The 26,216-nt window shown below is 33.1% G+C and overlaps 1 protein-coding gene across 2 annotated transcripts in view; it reads left to right on the forward strand.

Annotated features, from left to right (window-relative positions):
- The first annotated feature begins 7,758 nt into the window (after nt 1-7,758).
- LOC117222967 (opioid-binding protein/cell adhesion molecule) overlaps nt 7,759-26,216 on the forward strand; it is a 727,814-nt gene continuing 709,356 nt past the window's right edge. For both annotated transcript variants that reach the window (XM_076525588.1, XM_076525593.1), the window contains exon 1: nt 7,759-8,509. The gene's annotated coding sequence lies outside the window, so the exon portion shown is untranslated. The remainder of the gene's footprint in view (nt 8,510-26,216) is intronic.

Consider the following 26,216-nt stretch of genomic DNA (forward strand, 5'->3'; position numbering starts at 1 on the left):
TGACTAGTTTTTTAATCGAACTTAAACTAGTTACTCTAGGTGGCACGTCGATAGTTTGCCGTGTTAGACCATGTGCATAAGAATAGCCAAACAGTGAAGTAAGATTTGATGATTTCCTATCTCAGCGCGTCGACGGTAGAGGGACGATCCTCAGCTCGAGAGAACGTTACCACAGACTGTTCTCAGTTCTCTTACCATTTTGTGTCGCGTTCAGCGTTACCGATAGTTCAAAAAGAATAGGCACGTTAGTAAGAAGCGAATATACTGTATATTTCATTTCAACTACGAATGCTGAATATTATTTGGAGGCGATAAACGTTTACGGCGCTTGATAATACCATTATCTGATCGTCAATAATAAGTACAATTTGTCTTTGTTAATAGTTGGTAATATGCTGTACGTTATAATATTGTCCCAGAAGCTGAGCCACCATCATGTCTGAATAATGTGATCTTTCTGGAGACAATATTGTAAGCGTTTATATACTTCCTGTTGTTAGCAATTAAATTATTGTTATATTGGAGAATATTGTTATAGAAACATTATCATCTAACTAGTAATGTTTTTTTGATAAAGTTCAATTAAACTCACAATTGTGCAGTTCTTCGTAAAAAAATATGTTCCACTTTTTTTATTAAATGTCTATAAAAATTTCGTGCTACGTGCTTTATTAAATAGATATCTAAAGATATAATTTTTTCGTATTGCAATTTTCTATCCATATTATCAAACAGTTTCCTAGTTTTGTTAGTAAAAAATCTTTTATACGACCAAAGTTCCTTAAACTGATTAATGAACGAACAGCAGCTTTGTAATTGTAATATAAATTTTAATATTATTTTTCTTAATTGTAGGAATTATCGATTCGTTTCTACTAATTTTGTTGGTAACACATAGACGTTGAGTTATCACCATATTTTAATCGTTTAAAACTTACTAATATTTTTTCTATTGATATCAATCTTTTGCCCAACTTATTGATCTTTCGTGGAGACATATAGATGTTATGGTCGAAAATAATGTAAAAAATTGTTTCATATAAATAGTAGTCAATTCTTTGTAATTGTGATAAATTCTTTTTCAAAATAATATAACTGCTTTTACCTGGAAATACATGTAAAAATAACTCCCATAGTGTAATAATACATACGTTTTCATATAATAAGTAAGTTGTAAGTAGCGCAATTTTTAGTTCGCACTAAGGCCGTACTGCGATATACAGAATTCTACTGTATCTATATTATCTCTAAAACGTTGTCTATTGTGTAATTTAGTATTTACTCCAGCTTCCATTGCAATTTTTTCTGTATTAGCAGCAAAATCCGATGATTCCTTTAGTATCATAAGTTTTTGAACACAGATAATTGCTTTTAGACGATGGCTTTGTCTCGAATATTCGCGTCACACAACAGATGGCGACACTACTGACCATTTTGATCAAATTCAGTTGGATAGTTTCGCATTTACGGACGTTTTGATGTTATGCACGTCGCACACAGTGGTCCAAAACGTGTTCCTGGCCTAGTAAAATGATTTTTGTCCATATATTTCTCTCTACGTGAGTATATATTAAACGTACCTATTTAATTTTTATATGTTGTGTTATTTTCATACTTATTTTTTTATTATCTTGCAAGTGTAAATTAGTGGTTTTAGAAAGATTAGAGAATAAGTAAAAGTAGTGTGAAGCGTGAGAAAGTATTGTAACACACACAATGTGATTTCTGATGCTTTGACATATACAATTAACAGAATTGTCGCACAACTTTTGTTTTTTCTTTTAAGTTTCTGAAATATAAATAATTCTTTCTGCAAAAAGTGACTTTATAAGAAGTGAATAATTGTCTGTATTGTACTTGATAAAAGGTAAGATTACTTTAAACTTACATGTATACTATATGCATACATGTATTATTGTATTTATTATTATATGTATTATTATATAAATATATAATAATAACACATCTAGAATACATGTACAATGTATATAGTAAAATAATAATAATAATAATAATAATAATAATAAAAGTTTTTGTTTTCTTACAAATATTTAACCTCTACTACTATACTTCAGATTTACGATTGTAAAAAATGCATACAGTATACTAAACATTAAATTATTATTATATTAATATGAACATATACAAAGTGATCTGAATTTTATCGAATCTCTGATTCATATTCTTTGCTACTTTCATAATTATTTTTATCTACATTTTAAGAGTACTTCTTTATTAATTATAAACTTATATAGAGTAATTTGTAAACTGGATATGACCTGTTGTTTCGCCTTTCAAAAATACGAAAATTAGATACAAAACGGAATCACGCTCCGATTTTAACAATGTTTAAAAACACGCAATCAAGATCATCACTCTGTATAATGCTTCAAAGATTTTACTTGCGTTTGTTTATCGCGAGGTTATTAACAAAAACATTTATTCAAAACAGTTTATTCATTCGCGATGACATGAAAGAGACGTGATTCGATATACAAAAATCAGACGAAAATATAGAATAAAATTTGTTTATTTCAGGCACCGAAAAATGAGCTTTCAACGTGTCTGATAATAGCTAACCGATGCTACTTATTTTACATAACAGGGCACGTGAACGTTAATGTCGAAATATTTCACATCGTTTCTATTTATTTACCACTGTGGTGGTATTTATTTACCACTTAGTCCTTTCTTGTTAATCCTCAGGTAAGAATGATTTGAAGAATGCACGGCTATATATATATATATATATATATATATATATATATTTTGACTCATAATATGTTTCGTTCATTGCGTTTTAAAAGAAGACCGTAAAATTAAAATTTCGGTGATTACGTTCGAAATCATCGTAAGGAGCCCGACACGATATTATAGTGTAAGGATTTAATATTTGTATCTGATTCACTTCAGTTGCACACGAAGTTAAATATACTTAAAGGACAGACGCTATAGTCAGGAGCGTGTTGCGATTTAACCCTCATTTTTGGACTGTTTCATCGTTTTCAATAAAAAGAAATCACATACATGGCATCTCGTTGAATTCGTCCTGACACGCATTATCATGTTATGAAAACAAAAACAGCATTCGTTTTGAGTAAGGTAAATTGATTTCGAAATCATTATCATCGTACCAGATAAGAACAATACTTCTATCACATAATGCACCCATTCGTAGTAAATAATTCTTGTTTATACACTGTTTTCATCGTTTCTAGGATTAGCCAAAGAGTGTCTTCGCTTTTTGTTTTTAAAAAGAAAAAGGCACATACACATATATGCACGTAACATGTTTTTTAGGTGTTATTAACACGGGTAGAAAATAGAGTTCATCAATTGTACGAAACAGAAACTAAATAGCAAGTTCATTCTTTGTTTATTCGCTTTAATAGATGAAAAATAATGCATTAACATTTTAAAATTCTTTTAATCTTTTTACTATTTTAAATTGCATCTACTCATTTTTTCGATATATGCATAAAATTAACGATGCGAAGCTATGCTGGAAAAGAAACAGAAGTAATAGCAAGACACATCTTGTGATTGATCAACGAAGAGTAACTTTTAGAAACGGGCGTGCTAGTTAATAACTCTGGATTTCATGGCGCCCTTGTTGCAGGTGATGCGTAATAGCCAATTAGCGCGAAGAATATTGCTTAAATTAATACGTGATTTAATGTTTCCTTCGCGCGTTTCCAGTATACCATCTATATACCATTCATTACGTTAGTGTCTATAAAATGAGTTACAGTAGTACATGTTGACTGTTTATTAGGAAGGGATTTTCGATAGATTCTCTTTTCCCCAATTATTCACTTTCAGAGTGAATTTGATTTGATTTGATTTTCCTAGCGCGTTAACGATGTAACCAAGTTCGTCCTTTCAATCAGGTAATATACAGGCAATTTGACAAAGACGACATTAATCGACTCACAGTTCCAGAACGTTCTTCACCCTTTCGCGTATTTATACTCCTAAGATAGTACATTTTCTCGTTATTCGTAGCTAATCGTATCAAACACAAATTCATGCCCCAATGAAGTTATTCGATCAAAACTGGCACCCGTGTTACCTGATTTCTGAAGATTCCCAAAACATTATGCATTTTCAAGACACGACTTAACCGACTATTTCAATAACTACACGATTGTATAGGTAGCATAACCATAATCTAGTATGGGTACTGCATTTAAAACAGCTTATCTAAATAACTCATTTGTCTTTAACAATAGAAAAAGAAGTTCCAGACAAAAGTTGCTGGTCTTTAAGGGGCACATAATGTAGTGATAATAATTTTGTGTTCGGTGGAGGCGTAGAAAACATACGAAGGTCAAAGTTTTTATTCCAGAATGTAATTCTACGTAAAAAAAAGGGTGACACTTGTCTGAAGCATTTTTTTGTGGAACCTTTAATTTTTATGATATGAAAAGACACAGATACAACATTATTGATACTTGATAATACTTTTATTAACATACTGACTCTGCTAATGAAGATCAAATTTGTATCTGTGTCCCTCGATATCACCGAAACTAAAGCTTCTACAAAAAAATGGTTCAGACAAAAATTACTACTCTCCTTACGCAGAATAAGATCGTAGAGTAAAAAGTGTACCATTCTATTTAAAATGATTTGTCATCATATTATGTGGCACCTGAAGCCAAGTAAGTTTTGTCTGGAACTATTTTTTCTTTTATTATAGACAAACGAGTTGTTCAGGTGACCTGTTTTAAATGACCCATTCTGTATACATATACAGTGACTCGTATTAATATTCTCTCACCTTTTAAAACGCAATAACTTTTTAAAAACTGGACTAATTCATTTGAATTTTTTAGATGATAGAGGGATTAATATACTAGACAATGACTAAACTATTTTGTTATAATTTTGCTATTACTTGAAGTGATAAAACAAAATAAAAGACTCTCGTTTTTTTAACTTTTGATCTGAGCCTATAACGAAATTTAAAAAAATGCATTTTGTAGATCTCGGTTTCGATGAAATTTTCAACATGTATATAACTTATTGAGATCTATGAAACGCATTTTTTAAATTGCAAAACTGTTAAAAGTTGTAAATGATACTGCCGATCGGGATGTCAAGGATATGACAGAATACAACAAATTATTAACCAAAACTCAAGAAGAAAAGCAGTACACATGTGACAAGTTTTAATCACTTAGCTGTGACGACCTATTTTCAAGATCAATTTTGTATGCGTTTTATCGATCACACTGCGTGCAATTTCATTCGACAAGATGTTCTAGAATTATACTAAATTATTGAAATTTATGAATATGTTTCACAAGCATCGAAGTCGTAGGAGATGATTTGAGAGATTAATTGTAAGACGTAAAACTGCCATTTTCTTATGACGTGTATACGCGTCGTCCACAGCTAAGAGGTTAACGATGTTTAATTGATCTAAAATTTTGCAGAAATTAGTTTTTTTCAGTTAGCTTGAGAGATTGTGACACAAAAAATATGTACAAAAAATTTCGACCAGCTAAGGGCCACCCTACTCTACCGAAAAAAATCGGAAAATTGCAAATATATATATATATATATATATATATATATATATATAATATATAGTATATAAATATATAATATATAGTATAGTAGGGTGGCCCTTAGCTGGTCGAAATTTTTTGTAAATATTTTTTGTGTCACAATCTCTCATATTGTCAAGCTAACTGAAAAAATCTAATTTCTGCATTATATATATATAATATATAAATCTGCAATTTTCCGATTTTTACACACACACACACACACACACACGCGCACACACACATGTGGTATATATATATATATATATATACTTACGGTTATTTAAAATATTTTTGTTCTCGATAAATCTGCAATTTTCCAATTTTTTTCGGTTTCTCATATTTTGCGATCACACTTTGCAACAAAAAAATTAGAGAAATTCTTTAATATGCAACTTAAGATCTAAAACATGCCACATCCAAAACCATCCGAGAAGGAGGGTATCGCACGTAATCTTATTTACTTTATAACGGGCAATTGTATCTACACGGGCAAGCTACAAGCTGATCAGCTATCGAACGGTGTAATAGCCATTGAAAAACCTCTGCGGGCAAATTAGACCATTTTATTTGGCTAGACCAGGCATGAGCGAGTTGCGGTTCGTGAGCCAAATGTGGCTCTTCAGATATGTTTCGCACACTCACACGACACGAGAAACGATATGACACTGTTTCTTCTGTGTTCCACGCGGGCCTGTCCATGGTATGTGTAGCAATGTGCATGAAATAGTAGTGGAGGTTGTAGCTCGTGGTCGAAATTACTCGCCCATGTCTGGGCTAGACCCTTTTATAAGGGTCCCATTGCCAAAAGACAAAACCCTGTGTATTGTTTTCGGATCAATTTTAACTGCTTTTACTGGTATTAGGAAAGATTAGAAGTGAAAACATAGATGCAGGATTTTATTTGATAAATACTTACGGCTAAGCGTCATCAATTAACACCACCCAATATGGAAAAATACTCGCCGTTCATTGTAACTCGCATTATAGTATGTCATAATAATCGCAAAATATATTATTAATTTTGTATATTTTCACTGCATACTAGCATATTTTCCATGCACGTTACTATATCTTTCATGCATAAATTGCATATGTTTTTCACGCATTTATTGTGCTCAACATCCGGATTCGTCAGGATTCGAGTCTATCCGAAAGTATCGCTTTCCTTTCCCGAAGTACTCACGAAACATTCGTAACTATCCCATCTACATTAATACCTACTTATAAACACATTTGATCCCGCCTCTACTGTTGGAAAACGCTACACCACTTCACATCGTACTCGATGCGTTTCGGTTCTATAAAATGAACGCGACCACATTTTCGGCGTATTTCTCATTGCCAGTAGTTCGACATTAGCTATTCCTAGTCGTCGTTTTACGCGTGCCGGGATTGTCCGGGAAGCTTAAACTAGCCTTATCCCTGAACGCTGAAACCGCTCGAAGAAAAAAGGGAAAAAGCATGACCAACAACGGGAAACGGAACGCGAACGAGAGACGCCAACGCTATCATGGGCAGGCAGTAGGATGGACAGAGACGTAGCGGCGGAGAGAGGAGGAAGTGCAAATGACACGCGGGAAAACAAGAGAAACGGGAAATAAAAAAAACTCGGCACCGATGAAGAAGGTGGGAGAGACAGTATTGGTTGAGGGATCAGGTGAGAAGGTGTTGGTATGGGGGTCAGAGAGAAATATGCTCGCGTACTAGCTTTCGCGCGACGCGGGGCGCAGAACGCGGGGTGCAGGACGCGCGAGTTCAGGACCCGAGGAGCGAGACGCGAGGAATGAAGAGCATGGAGCGCGACGAGAGACGAGAGGAGCGAGAGTGGAGAGACGAGAGCAACGGGTGAAGCGAGAGGAACGAGGCGTGAGGCTATGGCGCGGCGGGGTGAGGATTGAGACGCGTTTACCGGGCGAAAGAAAGGCAAAGCAGATGAGAGTGAGAACACGGGGTGGTAGAGAAAGAAGGGTAAGAAGGAGGGAATGCGCCCAAAAGAGTGAAAGAAGAAGCAGGATAAAGGGGTAAACGAGAGCCGAAAATCAAAGTGAGAAAGAGAGAAGAGGTTTTGTGGGTTGGAAGAGCGACTGCGTAGAAGAGGGAGAGGGGTGGGCGAAAAGGTAGTCGAGGGACAGAGAAGAGAAGAAGAAAGAGAGACGGCGCGAAACGGAGAGGGAGAAAAGTAAGGACGGGGTTGGTTCGGCGAGCTCAGTTACGCCGCGCCCCTTGCGAAGAGCGCTGTGCTTCACGGGCGAGATTACGGTGTCTTTACGGTTCGAAAACAGTTATTCCCAGCACGTTTCCGGCGTGTTAAAAAAAGCCCGAATGCTATGCAAGTTCTGTTACCGGTAAACCATATAGATTTCATTCCACAAGTGCGACATATTCTATGTTTCTTTTTTTATAATACTTCGTTCGGTTTTCATGTTACAAGTGAGTGACCAGTGTTACACATAAACACAAACAACTGTCCAAAATACTTACATATATCGATGACAGCGTGTAATAAGTGTCGACCGTCTATAGAAAGAATTCAACTTGACAGAGAAGTTTTATTTCGCAACATATGTAGAGTGTTTATGTTCGAGAACTAATCGAGAACTGTTCTCTAGTATTAAAGACTGCTGGTTGTTTCACGAACCCTTGTAAAATCCGTGACAAAGTTGAAATCAATTGGCCAAACTGGAATGTTAAAACGGTGATCGCGAATGCATCGATAAACACAGCACCGTATGTAACAATTGTCTTCTTTATAAAGAGTTCGTCAAAAGTGTGTAAAAAAAAACTTTTCTAGTATGACGCGTCTTCGGTGAGCTGAAAAAAGTGTTTTGAACAGTGGATAATATAATATGTTCCGTTGAATGTCCACATCAAGCTTCCCTTCGAGGTCGGGTCACGCTAACAAAGGCAACCAGCATCGAGAGTCCTGCGGGATTCGAAACCAGAAGAAAGTGGTATGCAATGGATCAACTAAAACTTCATTGCGCACTGATTACTTTTATACCTATATTGACGCTATATAACCAAAACAATGGAATATGTAAATAATCATGGAATATGTCGCGTTACGAACTTCATTCGCACACAATGGAAACAAATTATTTTCGTTTGTTTTGAAAAAAATCAGTAAAGTATATAGAGAAGAAATATGTGTACAAAAGTAATCTAATATGAAAATAGATGGTTATCGACACTATCGACTATATACAGTAAGCATTTTATGGTGGTTTCGTACTGTGATGTTCGCGAGCAAATCGAGAACTTTGTGTATAAATTTTGAAATTGGGAAACCTGTGTGAATTAGATTGGTTCCCAGCATTGTTTGTGTATTGTAACAACGAAGGGAAATATTATATTTATTGTAAAACAAAGGTGAATTTAAAATCTTCACCAAATATCGCGAGATTGTCAGACATTGGTGAATGAAAAATATAAAAAATTAATTTCAACTAAAGTGACACCGTTCATTAGGTACACATTACGTACATTACGTATCCAGCAACGCGTAATTTTTGAAACGCATCGATAGTGTTGATACCTGTCCCGAGCTCGTGTATTTACAGTTCAGGCGCGCTTTGATGCATCGGCTGTTGGAAGAACACTGTTTACAGTCTGTGAAAAAGTAGATGCAAGTTGCACATTACTGATTATTCTCAAAAGTATTAACATCGCCGACATATGTTTCCTGCTTTGTTCGTTTATCAAGGAAATTTGACTTTCGGTGAACCGGATTTATAAATAATCTTTCATACGCAAATGGTTCAGAAGTATAAAGAAAAAATTCTTCATTCGAAATGAGATACGTATACCTGTATGCACTTATAAGACCAACAGTTGTCCAGTGTTGGGTAAAATAGTGTCTGAAATAAAAACAGAAAAAATAAATTTTTCAAAGAATAATTTCACAATAAGAATAGTTTCTGTATTATTAATTGTGGTTAAACAAATGTAGTTGTATATATTAGACATAATATTTATAGCAACAAATGACATTAAATCAGTTTCATTAATGTTAGTTGTGGCGAGTATATGATATCACAAAATATTTGCAATATGATAGGATAATGAATAAACATTTATATAGAAATATTTTAAAAGAACATTTACGAGAAAGTGCACATGAATTAGGCATTGGAAGAACATTTCACTTTCAGCAAGCCTTTGGCCCGATACATACAGTCCATACAGTACGTCAGTGATTATTATAAAATACTTACCAATTCTATCAAACGCGTATCGCCGAATCTTGAAAAAAAATTTACGAAAATACAACATAACGTTGGAAAAACAGTTAAGAGAAATACTAAAAATGGTATAATATAGACCCTGATCTCATTAAAAGTTTAGTGTAATCAATGCCCGATACATTACACGACGTAATTCGCCAAAAGGTCTATCGTACAAAGTATTAATTTAGAAAATTCCCGTTAAATTAATTGAATATTTTTATTCCTGCAGTTTTTCTCGACAGTTTGTGAAATTTTTACTATTAAAAGTCACTCGATGATGCAATTCAGTTTTGATTTTATGCATTTGTTGTCATAACAGTTATATCTAAGATACAGCTAGATACGTTTGACTATAATTAACAATATAGAATCTATTGTTGCTTTTATTTCTATATTGCAAGTGTAGCAATAATTTTATCCCTCATTGTGTATGAAACGGTTAATAGACTGCCACTCTTTTCACAATGAAAACCTATAAGCCACAAAGTTATAAGTAGCGTCTTTCATAGTAACTATATCATAAAGACCTATAAGCCACAAAGTTATAAGTAGCGTCTTCCATAGTAACTATACCAAACATGAAATGATTTAAATTCAACGTTTTAAATATTTGGAACGTTTCTGATTCAATACGATAAGTGCTGAAAATCAATCCCATAAAAGATAAAATTGAACATAGTGGTGGAGTGGTGTTCTGTTAATGGTGGAGTTGTGTTACTATTTTTTTCAATCGAATGAGACAATCTTTGTTTCTTGCATGTCTTAATTTATTTGGACAACTCTAAAATTACAATATCTTCTTAGCGAAGATGTTAATAGTTTAATGTTTTCTCCTAGAAAATATTAAATTTCATCGATTGTTGAAGGGAAAAACATACGATCTCATTTTAAAAAGTATTGATTGTCTCTATATCTCTTCTACAAGATCACCTACAAAAAGACTCACAACACCAAAATATGCCTTTCTCGAAATCGTGCAACTTTATATATAAATATTCTTTGCTACGTATAGTAATAATAATGATAAAAATCGGGGTGGTAATATCTGATGAACCACCCTGAAGACGTAGGTTAATGTTTTATTAAAAAGTTAGATACGAAAATACGAAAATTCGTTGGGATCGTTGCAGTTAATGATATAACACGGTCGATATACAGAGCACATATATATCTATATGTATTGAATAAACACTGTACTAGTTTAATATAGACACACGTGAACTCTTAACCCACGCGTGCATCTCTATGCTTTAGCGCTAGAACTCCCTCTGCTCTGTCTACTCCCCTTCGTTCGCACGCCGTCGCTCACTCATGGATCCTTAGGCCACAACCACACCGAAAGCATAATCTACCAGAGGCGAACAATAACAGACGCACTTACTGCGATACCGTGGTGGAATAGATCGCGAATGTTTGCATTATCTTTAAGCGAGTTTGTTTATGCGAGCTGCGTACCAATATTTAACAAAAATTAGGATTAACATAATGGTCGCAAATAGTGTTGAAATGCAACGATAGTAGGTGTTTAGATCAAAGGGGCTGTTTTTTTTTAGTCATAATCAAAAGGGTAATTTTAGTGGCCTGATATACAAGATGACCTTGAAATCTCTAAAACACCACTATCCACAGAAAAGGTATGTAACCTATAAAATGTGCCTCTTGATGAGAATTAAATTCCACGCGTTATTAAAAGATACATTTTTTAAATTTATTATTTTCCGATATCAATAATTTCCTGATGTTTGACTATAATTAGATGATTTTAATATAAAATTTGATATGATGATCTTAATTTCAACACCTTAACATTGGCGTTGATCTGCATTACTTGACACAGGACTTAATTCGGAAATATATTGCGTAGCTTATATGCAAAATTTATCTTTACAATGTATATTTTAGTGGTAAAATTGTTCTCCAAATGATTTTACGAAGCACGAGACTTTGCCAATTTAGATGGATTATACTAGTGTATACTAATTTTAATTTTGTTTCTTTTCGGGCATACTTAACTTCATATTTATCGAATATGACATACTAAATGTTTTTATTTATAATAATAAATAAAAGCAATAATAATTGCCATGTATTAAGTAAATTCAACCTCAAAAAGTAAATTTAAAGCTCTATAGCACCTTACACAGATATAGTCACTCGGTTGTACACACACACATTATATATAAATTATTTATATATAAATATATTATATTTAATTGCTTTTATTACATTATATATATACACATATATAAACATTTTCTCATTTAGGCTTTGTTTCGGAGAAAACTGAATTGGAAAATGTGTCAAGTTCGCGTGACTTGTAGTCTGACGAGAAGTGGAATTGGTATGTAGTTGCCAGACGTGTCACTTTCTCCCCATTTAATAGCATTATTTTTTCAACCTTATTTTTCTCAAAAACGGAGTCTTGAATAAAAAAAAACTTATTCTTATTTTCGACTTATTTTTCAACGTAGAATCAGCACCTGTTCGGTTGTAAAAACAGTTACATGACACCCTGTATATTGTATATTTTAGAACTTACTTTTCTACACATCCATCAAATAGTAAACATAGATCACATAAAATGATACGTAAATATCATTTAACTGTCCCCTTTGAATTCCGTGCTTTTGTTTATAACTTTTAACCAAGCGTTAAACAACTTATATTCACATAACATTTTTCTCTCTTTAGATCCGTAGAACATTCATATACTGGCAAACGATTAGCACTTTAAATCTGGGACCCTTTCTATATGTATAGAACATCTCTAAAAACTACTTTTTTGCTTCGATTAAACGTTCTCTTTTTACCATATGTTTTTTTTTTAAGACAAAGGAACGAGAAATAAATACCTTTAGAAATGTTCCATGTAGCCGACCTGGATAAATTTTATATGCAATTAAAATAAGGATCCATTTGAAATCATAACAATATCGAATAATGAATTATTTCGTTATTTTTTTATTTCATATATTGGAATAGAAATAATCCTAGAAATAATATGCACTAAAAACATTTTATTTTAAGGAATCATTATATCAAGTAGCTTATACAAAACTCTCCGTTCATAAAGATATAATCCCTGAAATAATATGCAGCAGAAACATTTTATTTCAAGAAATCTTTAGGGCAATTAGCAACGAGCAAATTTTTTTCAAAAGTTCATCCTTAAGAGATGATGGTATCGCTTCCTTTGGAATGTTACTATTGTCGTGAAAGAAAAGAATCGTTTCACTTGTATGGAAAATGGAAGAGAAGTTTTATTCTTCAGAAAAATGTTTCTTGTTATCGGAAAAACATTTAACGTAGTCATATCGGTCCTTTCATCTTGACTCGGAGCTGATAAATATAATATATCACTATGTAATTTTTAAGAAGAATCTCACAATTATCTCAAATAATTATAAAATAAAATAACATGTTATTTGGAATAATCTTTTAAATAATGTTATTTCAGAATTGATTACGGGCATCGAAAGAAAAAGGAAATAAGATAATATGTAATTCGAAACGATATTTTAAATAATATTGTTTCAAAATTAATCACAGATATCGAAATAATTATCAAATAAAATATCATGTTATTTTAAATAATATTTCAAATAATGTAATTTCAGAACTGCCCCGGTATGTTATGTCTTATTCTGTGCACTAAAATCATATATGTATGGATGTGGTCGAAGCCGCGTCAATGCGCATGGGTAACTACTTGTCGGTTATAGCTGAACGTATCGTCGCGTCGCTTCCCGCCGCTTCGCGTAGCTATGGTTATTTCTTTTTTTCTCGAGCTAGACCAATTCGGATTTTATCCCCTAACCTATTACGGGAAGATGTGGATGCTGCGTAGCAAACACAAAAAATTAAAAATGATTTCACATGACACGATCAATGGATTTTAATTTGCACGTCCCACTTTTTGAACTCATATCAAGTTTTTTTTACTTGTCTTATCCTTCAATATGTTCACCATCGTTTATAATACATATTTCCAGTGATTTATGAGATTAATATTCAACTAATGTTACAAAAAATATAATACAGAAAAAATAATTTCATTTGTTTCTAGGGGGCCATTTAATGCACCCCATTGAGGAAGTTACGCATACGTTATATATTAAAGCGATTTTGAGGCCATCAATTTATGATTTTACTATATGGAACGATATCACTTGTTGAATTTGTCGCGACACCTGATACGAAGCTATGAGTACAAAAATAGAGGACGGTATTTATAAAATACAATTTTACTTTCAAAATCTCCTTCACTACCGCATTTAAATAGTGTATATCAAACAACGATTAATAATGATATAATAATATTATAATTATACATTATAATGTATATATAATATGTAATATTATGCTATATGATATATAAAGTATATATAAATTATACATATTTTATATATATATATATATATATATATATATATATATATATATGTATATATATATGTATAAATATTATAAATAATAAATAAATAAATAAATATATATATATTTATTATATATTATTATATATATTATTTATATATATGTATATATATATATATAACTTAACAACGTATTGTATTTTTGTATATTTCTATATCAAAAATATACAAATATAGTCTTTTTTGGTTTTTGTTTAAATATCAGTAAAAATATAAAAGTTACTTTCAGTTTATAATTATTTACTGCACTGTAAGTGGCATCCTTTGACTGAGGCACCTTATATATTTAAATAAAAACTTAACAGAACATCATATTTGTACATTTCTATTTTCTGTTGTTTCTAATAGTTGTCGTTTTGATATCAGTTACTTTGAGTCTATGATTACGCACACCACTGTATATAAATACATACAGTTATTCGTTAAAATATTCGGACAGCTTTTTAAAAATGTATAGCGTTACTTCATACACTTTTGTCAGGTATTAGAGGAGCTAGTTCACTAGGCAATGTGTCAACAAATTTGATTGCAGTTTAGTTGCAATCCACAATGAAATGTAAAAACACTCGGAAAAATAACTTGTAGGTGAAACATATCTAATCACTGCCTGACATTTGAAAGAAAATCCTGTTTGCCGTGGCTGTATCAGATTTGAAATTTGAGACAAATCGTTGGAGGTACAGTGAACGCGATTACTACCGCATACTGCGGAATGATGACGCAATTTATGGCTTCGAGAACATAGGCGTGCTCGACGCTTTGACCCCATTCGATCGTTTAATCCGTCCCAGATAGGTACGTACGATTAGACGGTTCGACAGAAGCCGAGAACCATTCAGTTCCCCAGTTCCCCTTGGCCCCCAAGCGGCCATCCCTTCGCCCTATGGCGAACCCTCATCCTCCCGTCCGCGTCCCTAGAATCCAACAGAGAGTCGGCAACGTTCATGCAGCACGAGGTTGAGATTCGGATACTTGTCCCCCTTCTCTCTTCTTCTTTCTCTCTGCAGGCTTATGAGCTTTTCCATCCGGGACTCAACCTCTGTCGAAATCACAGCGCTGTCAGTGCACATCGATGTGGAACTTCTAAACGTATGCGTAGGTACATATACAGTGGGCAACGAAAGTATTCGAACACTGGTGTAACTTCGACTTCTACGCCATATATTTAAATAAATATACATTGAAGGGAAAAATTCCTTTACAGTATATTAAAGTAATGTATATAAATGTGTAAGACTACATAATTAGAAAAATATAAAAATACATGGAATTTTCACGCCACATAAGTATTCGAACGCCTTATAAAATTAAGTTGAAAAGTTGTGCAAATCATTTTTTTTAAATTTTTATTACTGGTTTTATAGCTTTATTGTTTAATAATATGTTTCAAGAAGCTTGACATTTTAAAAGTTATTATTTATTTATGATCGATTTTGTTTTATATCTGTATCTTACACGATTTTATGATTTGTTTATAGTGTGTACTTTTTTTCGTTGCAACTTGTATGATCGAAATCACTTTATGGAGATGCATAGGGCACGTATAAGAAACGTGTAAGTATAATTTTTTATCTTAATTTGTGCGTTTCTGAAGAAATTTGTAAAATTGGGATGCATTGAATCATAGTTTCGTTAGGAAATAATAAAAACGGTAGAACAATTCGCATGATAATTTACTAATCTAACATGATTTGGTATTTGCAAGTTGTAATAGAGTTTAATGGAAAGTTCATTGACGCTATCATTGAATTACTTGTTTGGTAGTAGAAGCGAAAGTGAATGTTGCACTCGGAACATAGTACCACTCGGGATGATGTACTAATTGCCATTATCTACTTCTCTCGTGAGACGACAAGCTAGCAAGTAATTCGTATTCTAGACTGCAAGCGTAGTTACGAAATAAACATGAGAAGAGGTTCAGATGAACCATCGTGTCGTGCCAATCCTAACGCGATAAATACATCGTTATTCGAGATAGTTATTAATATTTTTCCGACTGGTTAATTCGTATTAATAATAACGAATTTATGCGTACATATGATACGAATAATCCGCGGAAAAAGAGAATGACAGAATTAGGTTTTTCCAACAAATCGAAAATGTATTTTTCAATTTATAAATTCATTACTCATTTCTCACTCATTCCTCGTTTTAGTCTACATCATATTTAGCGTTTGTTACGTTATATTTAACAAAATTATACCATAGAAAAATTTTGGTTAAAAATGGGTCAACTTTGACTGACGATAACTGCGTGAAAAATCGTCGTAGGATGATTATTTTTTAAAAATTAAAGCTTAAAACTTCTACTTTAAGATACTGTTTCTGAATTTTATATTTGATGCTCCCTCATCTCTGTAACCCTTTAAGGCCATGTTTGTCATATTAAAAATTGCCAAGTTTGACCAACTGTACAGACTTTGTAAAATTTTCTTCGGAGATGCCGTTTACAGTCCAATGAAGTTTGATCCTTCCCCTTTAATTTAGAAGGAAAGAAACGTGGTTGCGATTTTTTTCACAAAGTTACCGATAATGCTAACGTAGGTGGTACACAACAAAAGTGCTAAATGTATTATTATAGATTAAAGTAACCTATAACTTCGCGAAAAAATAATCGCAGGCACGTTTACCCTTTAGCAACATTAGGTTAATGTAAAGGTTTGTAACTTTAATTTAAAGAATAATCATCATCCTACGATAATTTTTCGCGGAGTTATCGTCAGTCAAAGTTGGCCAACTTTTATTCAAAATTTGTCTACGCTATAATCTTTTTGAGCAGTATGTATGCAACATTATATCTAAGAAATTCTTTCATTCTTTCATTGTTTATTGGATCTTTTAATAGCTGTTGTACACTTCGGAGCGTTTTAATTTCTAATGCAATAGTACTAAAAGAGCAGATGTTAAATTAAAAATTTATTAAAATTGACATTCCCTCCTTTCCCTGTGGACCCATTATATGATTTGCTAACTTAATGCAACAGCGAAAACGAAATCCGCATGAAATGTAAGAAAAGATGGCAGAAGTATCTAAAAATACGGAGTGAATCAAGTGAAATGAGAATGAACCTGGAGGGCCGTATGTAAGTTGTAAAAAGCAAAGATTGAGAGGAAGGGTTGCAACGAATCGAAATGAGAAGAAATTACACACAATTTAGAAGATTGCGAGTGGGAAGAATGCAGTATATATGGCGGATTTACGGACGTTCAATGGCGAAATTATGCGAGAAGGTAGGAAACGGGATTCGTCACGAAAGTTGCTCGGATTCTCGAGGATAGTCGAGATAGTCGTACGGTTAGCAATTCAGTGGATGTTCTAGGACGGTCGGATGCAAACTCAAGCCGAGAATGTTCGTGGCAGCTTCGACTTCCGTTATTAGCATACCTATCGATAATGACCTCTCGATCAACATATTTATCATTCTGTCCCGGTTCGAAGAAAACTCTTTGAATTTCTGAAACGTCTTTCGGCAGCGTTTGCTACTTGAACTATGAAAAGATTAATTACTTCTTCCGTTTGCGATTATCCGTGGATGTTGATAAACATTTATAACACTTTGTCGACGATCATAACCTTGACTTTGTAATTTTGACGTTTTGGCGGCGCTGTAAATGATGGACGAGTGGAGGAGAAGAAAGGGAGCGTCTTGTTCTGGGCCCGCTAGAGTACTCATTGGTGAGGTTATCTAGCAGGCCCTGCATTAGAGGCGGGGATATCGGAAGATCTTATCTTGTTCTAGGTTCCTCGAGTAGTTTTTGGTCTATTCTTGAGAGCTATGAGCCCTCTACCAGTATTCAAGAACTTTTAATAGTGAGATTACTAGTATGAACCATGGAATGGTCGTGTAGTGGTGGTTTGACACCCCAACCATTTGTATTATAATTGATGTTTTTTTATTTTTTAGCGAAGTGTTAAGTGGTGTCGCCTAGCTGTCAATACCTGCATTCGCTTTTAATTAAGAATTACAGTAGCATGATGTTATTCTTGGTATTATTTTTACAGGTCCCTTGGGATGTCGTGCACCCGGCGCGACCTTTGTGTAACTTTAACTGACGCGCCTGGTCCAGGGTTAAATAGAGAATTGACATGGGTCTAGAGGAGAGATCAAATTTTCAAAAGAATTAAATTCATAAAGTAATTATGCTGTCGGGATATTATGTTTCTGAAAAAGAAAACATAGATTGGTGTATACATATCTTTATATGATATCGTTAGATGATTGTTTTATTTAAACCTAGGTTTTAAGGTGAGAAGGTTGATTGTCCAACAAATGCACTCAATAAAGGAATGCATTAATCTCTAATAAAGTGTTGCTTTTCAAATGTCCGTCAGTATCGAAAATGAAAAAATTTGATACGTTATAATATTGATATGTGACTGTTATCCACCATGTTTTTCAAGCCGATTCTTTTGGAACAGTACATTGCAAAACGTGGGACCAGACTCTTATATTATGCCGATACTTAAACGCATATAATTATTTCCAGCAAATTCCATATAACTGACATAAGATCTCTTTCAATATAATCTAATTATAGACATGCACTTGTATTGCTTGTAGCTCTATGTAACCTGATTAACTATTCTCTCTAGGCCACTTAGGGAAGCATTAGCTCATGGTTACTATGAGTTACTATGGGCTACAGTAATCTTTCTCGGAGAACATCGGATTACTATTCGTGCTCTAGACGTACACTCCCTCCCAACTCCAAAAGTATTAGGACATTTGCTTATTTAATATACATTTTAATATTTCATTTAGTTTATAGGTAATGTCTGCAAGTCTGCAATTTGTTGAATTTTGTTCATTGGAATCGAATTCAGGATACATTTCATACTCTTCGCTCAGTTCGACACGCATCGATTTCTAATATGTTTTCTTAATACGTGGAACATACTGCAAAATGCATGGGACCATAGAGGAATAATAGAAAAACTAATAAAACAAATGCCGGAATTAATCCAAGAAGTGATTAAAACACACGGTGGATATATCGACGAAAATAAGATTTTATTTTTTGATTTAAATTGACGTTATTTTTATTACAACGTAAAATATATTTATGTCCTTGTTACAATTTAATATTTCTATATTTATCTAATTTTCTGTAAGTGACATACTTTTGGACGGGGGTGCAGTCAGTAGACAAAGTATTCGTAGACTGCATGTCAGATTTTTAAGAAATTGTTGAAATCTGAACTATGAACTGTTATAATTTCGCAAAAGCGTATCGTGGAATAATAAACCTGGACTCATTTTAAAGCTTGAAGATCCAACGTAGGCTGTGCAGCGTTCATTCTCCTGTAACATGTTTTTGCAGCATGTAACAGATGGGAAATTGGAGACATGCTGTTTCTGGAAAATGTAACCCATTAAAACGACTGTTAATACGCTGAAAAATTGTTTCCACAACTGATCCTGACATAGATTTCAAGATCGAAGCCTCCCCTTCACAATGACCAGTTAAATATTGATATACAATTCTTTTTAGTCATCACGCTTCTAATAAATAATTGTCATGTGTTCGAGAGCTTAACGCGATAGGATTAGACTGCGGATTTGTTGTATTTTCGACAAAAATGACTTTGTCAAATATAAAAATTTGAAGACATTCGAAGAATTTGTAGAATGTCTTTTTGTTGCGTACAACTTGTTAAAATGACTGAGGGAGGAAATACATTTTGATCAGACTTACGTTTCTTATAATTGGCTTAGACAATTTTTATTTTGCATAAAAGTCCGCAGACTATGTAGGGTGTTTCGCGCACAAACCTGTGTACTTTGTTCGATTTCTTTGATGCAAAAGATGGAGTCGGAGGCGTGCTGTAGGAGACCAGCCGACTCTAACAGGTGGTATACGTGATGAAACAAGGCATTTAAATCTAGATAGAAACGCTACAGTCACCGAAGCGTTGCTGTGCATGGCGATCAGAAATTATGTGCGACGATCACCACATCGTGATTCTAATATTTCCAGATTGGTGGCACTTTGTTAAAATATTCCACTCTTGTTCAGCACAATTTTATTTGGATGACGGATAAAAGATAAAAATTAAAGGAATCAAATTTTATTCGACACAATCGAATAAATATGCAATCGAATAGAAATTCGTCTAGACAAAGATTTATCTGAATAAGATTTTATTTGAATCAGAATTCATTCGAATATAAGATTTTATTCGTGTAAGAATTCATTTGAATAAGAATTTATTCGTACAGGTATATATTCATACGGAATATAATCGATTTGAATAAAAATGATAGAATATAAAGTGTTTCTTCATAATTTATCGATTTATTTTTTTTTTCATATTTCTTTTTACGATTAACTTTTTTCCAAATGTTTTATCGGAAAGTTTGTTACTTTTAGTCGCATTATTATTCGAATAATTTTACAATCTCTATTCGAATAAAGAATTATTGAAATAATTGATTCGAATAAAAATACATAGAATAATTTATGTCGAATATATAATCATCTTGTCCATAAATATTTCTTTATCATTAAACGTTATCACTTGTTCTAAACAAAAATCTCCATTCAAAAAATGTTCTGTCAAAATACCTCACAAAACTCCAATTTTTTTCGAAATGTCTTAACTTTTTAATTACCAAAATTAACAATGAAGTCAATTCTATTATATAATTTATTTACTATTTTTATTGTATTTACTGTTTAGCTTACAATTAGCTTATTATTACATTACTACGGAAGTATGTATTATACATTCAATATATAAAATTTTATGGTTTTTTTCGAGGAGTTCGTAAATCTCCATAAACAAATGTTCTTAATATAAATGTAACGTGAGAAATATAAGATTCTATATGTTTTATTTCCATACGTTGCACAACATTTCAGCAGTTTCTGTTTCAACAGTTTTATGTCTTTTATAACAGAAGATCGTTTCACTGTGCTTTGTTGGGCGTTGTTCTCATGTTTCTTTCTGTAAAATAATAGCAGTACGAGTGAAGGAGGTTTTAAAACGTGTTTTCTTTTCAAATACGAAGTGGCAAAGATTGCTGTCACTGTTAACTATGTCGTGCACGGGTTTGATGAGCGCAATCATATTTATTCTATTTCTAATATTGTCATAATACTTCATCTAATAAACGCTCGATTTGTAATAAAAAAGTTTAATTAAAAATACGTAATAACTGAAATACGCTCTCACATAAATAATTTTTGCTTAAGAAGTGGACAATGAAATTAATTTCCTAACAGCTGCATGGTACTTTCGTTGTCTCTTCATATTATGCAGAAGGTAAAAATGAATTCCAGCATAATCATTTGATTCGACACTCTATAATTTTCTCTTTTAATCATGTTCATCTATTCAAAATTCAAATTTCGAATTACAAGAAAGCACAAGCGTTCGTATTACTTTCCTGATATTACCCTATTATCTTAGACTGCGGAATTCATGCATTTATGGAAAAAATAGGTAAGTGTAATGCAGAGTAGGGAAGACATCAGAGGAATTGATGAATGTCGTCACACCGGTTCTAATTTATTAAAATTGCTAGAAGAAAAAATATATCTTCATTTAACTTCTGTTATGTAAAATTGATGCAGACCATTTTTATTTTGCAGAAAGATTCGCAGTCTGGTGATAACATCCGTTCTGTTCAGACTATCTGGATTGCAAAATTGTTCAACTATTAGCGTATTCGGATATGAAGGGTTCTTCCGAATTTTAAACTACAATGAAGGTCGAATAAGGCGGTTATGAAGCATAGGTACTTGAAAGGCACAGAGATCAGATAGACGTATGACACCAATAAATTTCTCGATATTGTAGATCGATCCTTGTGACACACGGAGTTAAGTTATCGACAAGTTTCACGCTTTCACATGTAAACTTCTTGAAAGTTTCTAGCCTGTGGAGTTCCATCGACAGTTTTGATTTCACCAGTCACACTGGTAACTAGCTGACAAACTAAAGGGGGTATGCTAAAACTTTCTGACTAGCCTTGCTGACACAAGTGCACTATCTTACATTCCGATTTCTACAAAGACTCTGTCAATCACGAATGAAAACAAAGATTTCGGAAAATAGTGGCACCCTGAGGATGATGGAGGAAAGGAAAAGGGAGGGACGGTTTCGACTTGAATCTATTAGCGGTCTCGAGGCTAAAATTGTCGCATCCTTTCTTCTTTCTTTTTTAAATAAATGTATTATTTACAACAACAGTTGCATGTGTAAGGCCATATGAAAATGTATGAAAATATCGACGCTTTTTTACATATATACATATATACATACATATATGGAGTTTTACAACTAATGCCCTTTATACAGACTTAAATTTAGTTTATATTGAAAAATGACGTGATCTTGGTCGTTGCAAAAATATATGTTTAAAATAAAAAATGTTTAAAAAATCGAAATATATTCTTAATACACTAAATGAAAATTATAGTAATGTATACGACTACGCTTCATTGTCTATGTGTGTAAATTCATATCCTAATGTATAGCTATATAAAATTTGTGTATGATCTCTGAGCTTCTTCTATAAATAACAATTAAATAAGTAAGTAATACAAAATTAGGAACGTTTTCAATTATCGAAGATGGAAGCGATTTATCTCTACATCGAGTACAGGCACAAACGAACCTCAACTATAGATTACTTGACCAGATACGAAACTTCTGTAGGAACTTCTGATGTTTGTGTACTCAGTTTGGGTGACCTTGTAACAACTTTATTCGGACCTTGTCACAATGTAACCCATCAGATACGTGAACATTCTGGTATACATATCAGTGTATGTATTATTTAGATACATTATTGTCTAGTAGAGAATTTGAATGAAATTTTTAGATAATAGAATGTTTTGGTATCAGGATATTAGGAAAATAAACCTTCGGATAAGAGGGTATCTACTGTATTTCGAAATAATTCATTCTTGGACTTACGCGGTAAATAATCCTTCTATTTAATTATTAACGTTTTGTATGTTGCTTCAGTTTACTTCCTTATCTTGAAATTTTATTAGAATTTTTTTTATGCAGATATGTGAAATGTCAGATAATTGTCTTTGACCATCATTTGTGCATTATACATATTAATTATTCATAATGTATTGATAAATTTCTCGGAATTATGGTTCATTTATATTCACCCACTGAATGAAAATAGAACCAAATAAATTCATTAAGAATATTAATTTCTGAAATAGTTCTCATAAGTAGCGCATTCGTCAAAATTGTTTTGGTTATAACGTTTAATAAAAGACGAGTGTAGGTCACTTTGGAGGGTGACTTTGACGATATATCAAGGCCAAGGTCATTTGAGAGTGCTACTCTCTTGCAAATATTTATCGTTTATCGACCTGAGGACTCGGTTTCCCGCTACTTGATGAAGCTCTCTGCTTATTTTTCTTTTTTCACTAACTGGTACAAACCGAGTTGTATACAATTTCTGTAAAAAGTAGTTCTCGAAAAATATTTGAAACATATTTTATATTTTTTTTTATTGACTATCATCTATATTAAAAGAGTAACAATAGTCCTTAAAGTTAAAGATGAAAAATAGATTTAAGGGTTGTTTTCACCCTCCCAGTGAAATATAGATACACGGTTTTTAATTATTATGGTATTCAATTATAATTATAATTTATTTTAATTATTATATTTTAATTATTCCGAAGTAGTGTAGAAGAGTATTAAATATCAGTAGGTAATCTCATTCCTCGAACGATTACTTCGTCCACAAAAAAGCGTGTTCTTGTTGAAGAAAAGACATATTTTGCAGCATTTCTATAAGAATTCTATAAGCAAAAGAATTATTCTACACTGAAAAATATCAAATATCATGGTTTTTAGCATTAATCGACTTGTAAAAATGTATTCACTTCTAAGTTGAGAAAAAGGATATCATTAAAATATACACATAGACAAGAAAGCAGTAATTATAATTATTGGGTTGGTGTAATAGTAATATCGGTCTTTTTTGTAAGCTATCTATTTGAGAAACCGAAATTACATTTGCAGCTTCGAAGTTCAAGGTCATTTGAAGGCCATATCACAGCACGTATTTGAATGCATTTTTTACGAGCTACATGATGCAACACGAAAGTGTATGTAGTTATTTAAAAACAAATCATCGATGATCTTGAAAACTACGCAAACTACTATTTAACCCGAGAAAGATAACCTACGTCGCAGAGGCGCCTGCGAAGACTGTTGATTTTTGTTAATTTTTCATAGAGGTCTAGTGATTTAAGTTTAAAATTACTTAAAATATAAAAAAATATAATATAAATGCATTTTATTTTTACAATAATGCCAAACCTTTAAAATGACTAGATTAACTTAAATAAATATCCATTGTTAGTATAAAATTGACGCCTTAGAAAAGCATGCGCCTCTGAAGCGTATGGTTATCTTTTACGTACGTTGTCATATGGTTATCTTTCTAGGGTTAAAGAAACAACCCCTGTGCCATACTGATCACGCGATACCGTTCAAATTATACATACAAAATTGTTTACTTTCTCAAAATCAAAAAAGATAATAGGAGGGTGACACTCAACTAAGACATCCCGTATGCAATAATTAATAATTCCATAAAATGTATCGATCTTTAAGTGAAAACATCAATTAGCCTGAACGAAAAGTCGAGCAAAAACGGCCGGGTGCTGGTCGTGTTAATCAGACATCGATGCGTTGATCGAAGTCATCGATGTGACTGCCAGTTTCTGAGAGAATGTTGAACGAACGAAAATAGTTCGTTTGGTAAACATTGCTCCAATTCGAATGCCAGTACTCCATTTCGGGTTGGCAGCCAAATGAATGTTTGATGCACGCTCTGCGTCTAGCTTGCTTGCGGATTGGCGTAGTATCTTGCTAGTAGAACGACAACCCTGAGTCGACGGAACATGCAAGACCTACGAGATTGCGGTCTTTCAGAAGCTGCGCGAACTTCTCGCAGTCCCTTGGCCCCCGTATGCCTTTTATTGTCTCGCGGGAACAAGTTTATACTGACTGGGAATCTATTAACGTGTTTCGCACACAGATTTTTCCTAATCTCACTTTTCGTAGTCCCTAACCTTTTCGAGGATCGTGCGTAAGTACGAAGGGTCTTTTATTTAGAAATTTGGGTCGTTTTCAGACAAAGCAATTGAATCATTAAAATTTAACCCCTTGTCGTACTCTAATGAGTCAGACTCTCTCGTGGCGGAGATTTCTTTTAATTCTGGAATAGCCGACATAAATGAGCGACGCGGCGAGCCGACACTGTGTCACTTTGTTTTGAATTTGTAGTGTATTTGCTTTGCACCTAACACTTTGGTACAGGATGTTATCTCGTCATCGTTAAATATCCGATTAATAACTTGTTTTATTTGTGCAGGTTACTTCGTTTAAAAGGGGCAATCTAAATATCTCCTCGAATAATAATGTTATATATATTTATATATATAATTATATATATATAATATAAATTATATATATATATATATATATATATATATATATATATATATATATATATATATATATATATATATATTATTCAGGGTGTTCCACAATTATTTTAACAGCCGAAAATGAGGGATAGCTGAGGTAATTTGAAGTAACTTTTTCCTTTGCGAAAATGCAATCCGCGGCTTTGTTTACGAGTTATTAACGAAAAACACTGGCCAATGAGAGGTGACGGTGCGAGAGAGAGGGTCCGCGAGAGAGTCCGCAGCACGAGGCTTTGACAGAAGGTCGGGACGGACTCGAGCCGTGTTTGAAGTATTGAACAAATCACGAAGCGAGAACTTTCCGGATTTTTTTTACTACGTAACAGTAATAGTTTTAAGAAAAACGCTGTTCACCTTTACTTTAGAACGTCTGAAGAATATTTCCTAATTTTTCGGGCCCGAAATAATAAGTACTTTAACCGTGACGGCCGTTATAATTTTCTAGTGTGCATGACACCTCGTGTGTACCATATGAAATTTTTATGCAAGGTGTACAGTGAAGATTAACAAAGTACGTAAAT

Source organism: Megalopta genalis, chromosome 12 (assembly GCF_051020955.1).
Source record: "Megalopta genalis isolate 19385.01 chromosome 12, iyMegGena1_principal, whole genome shotgun sequence".
Lineage (NCBI taxonomy): Eukaryota > Metazoa > Arthropoda > Insecta > Hymenoptera > Halictidae > Megalopta > Megalopta genalis.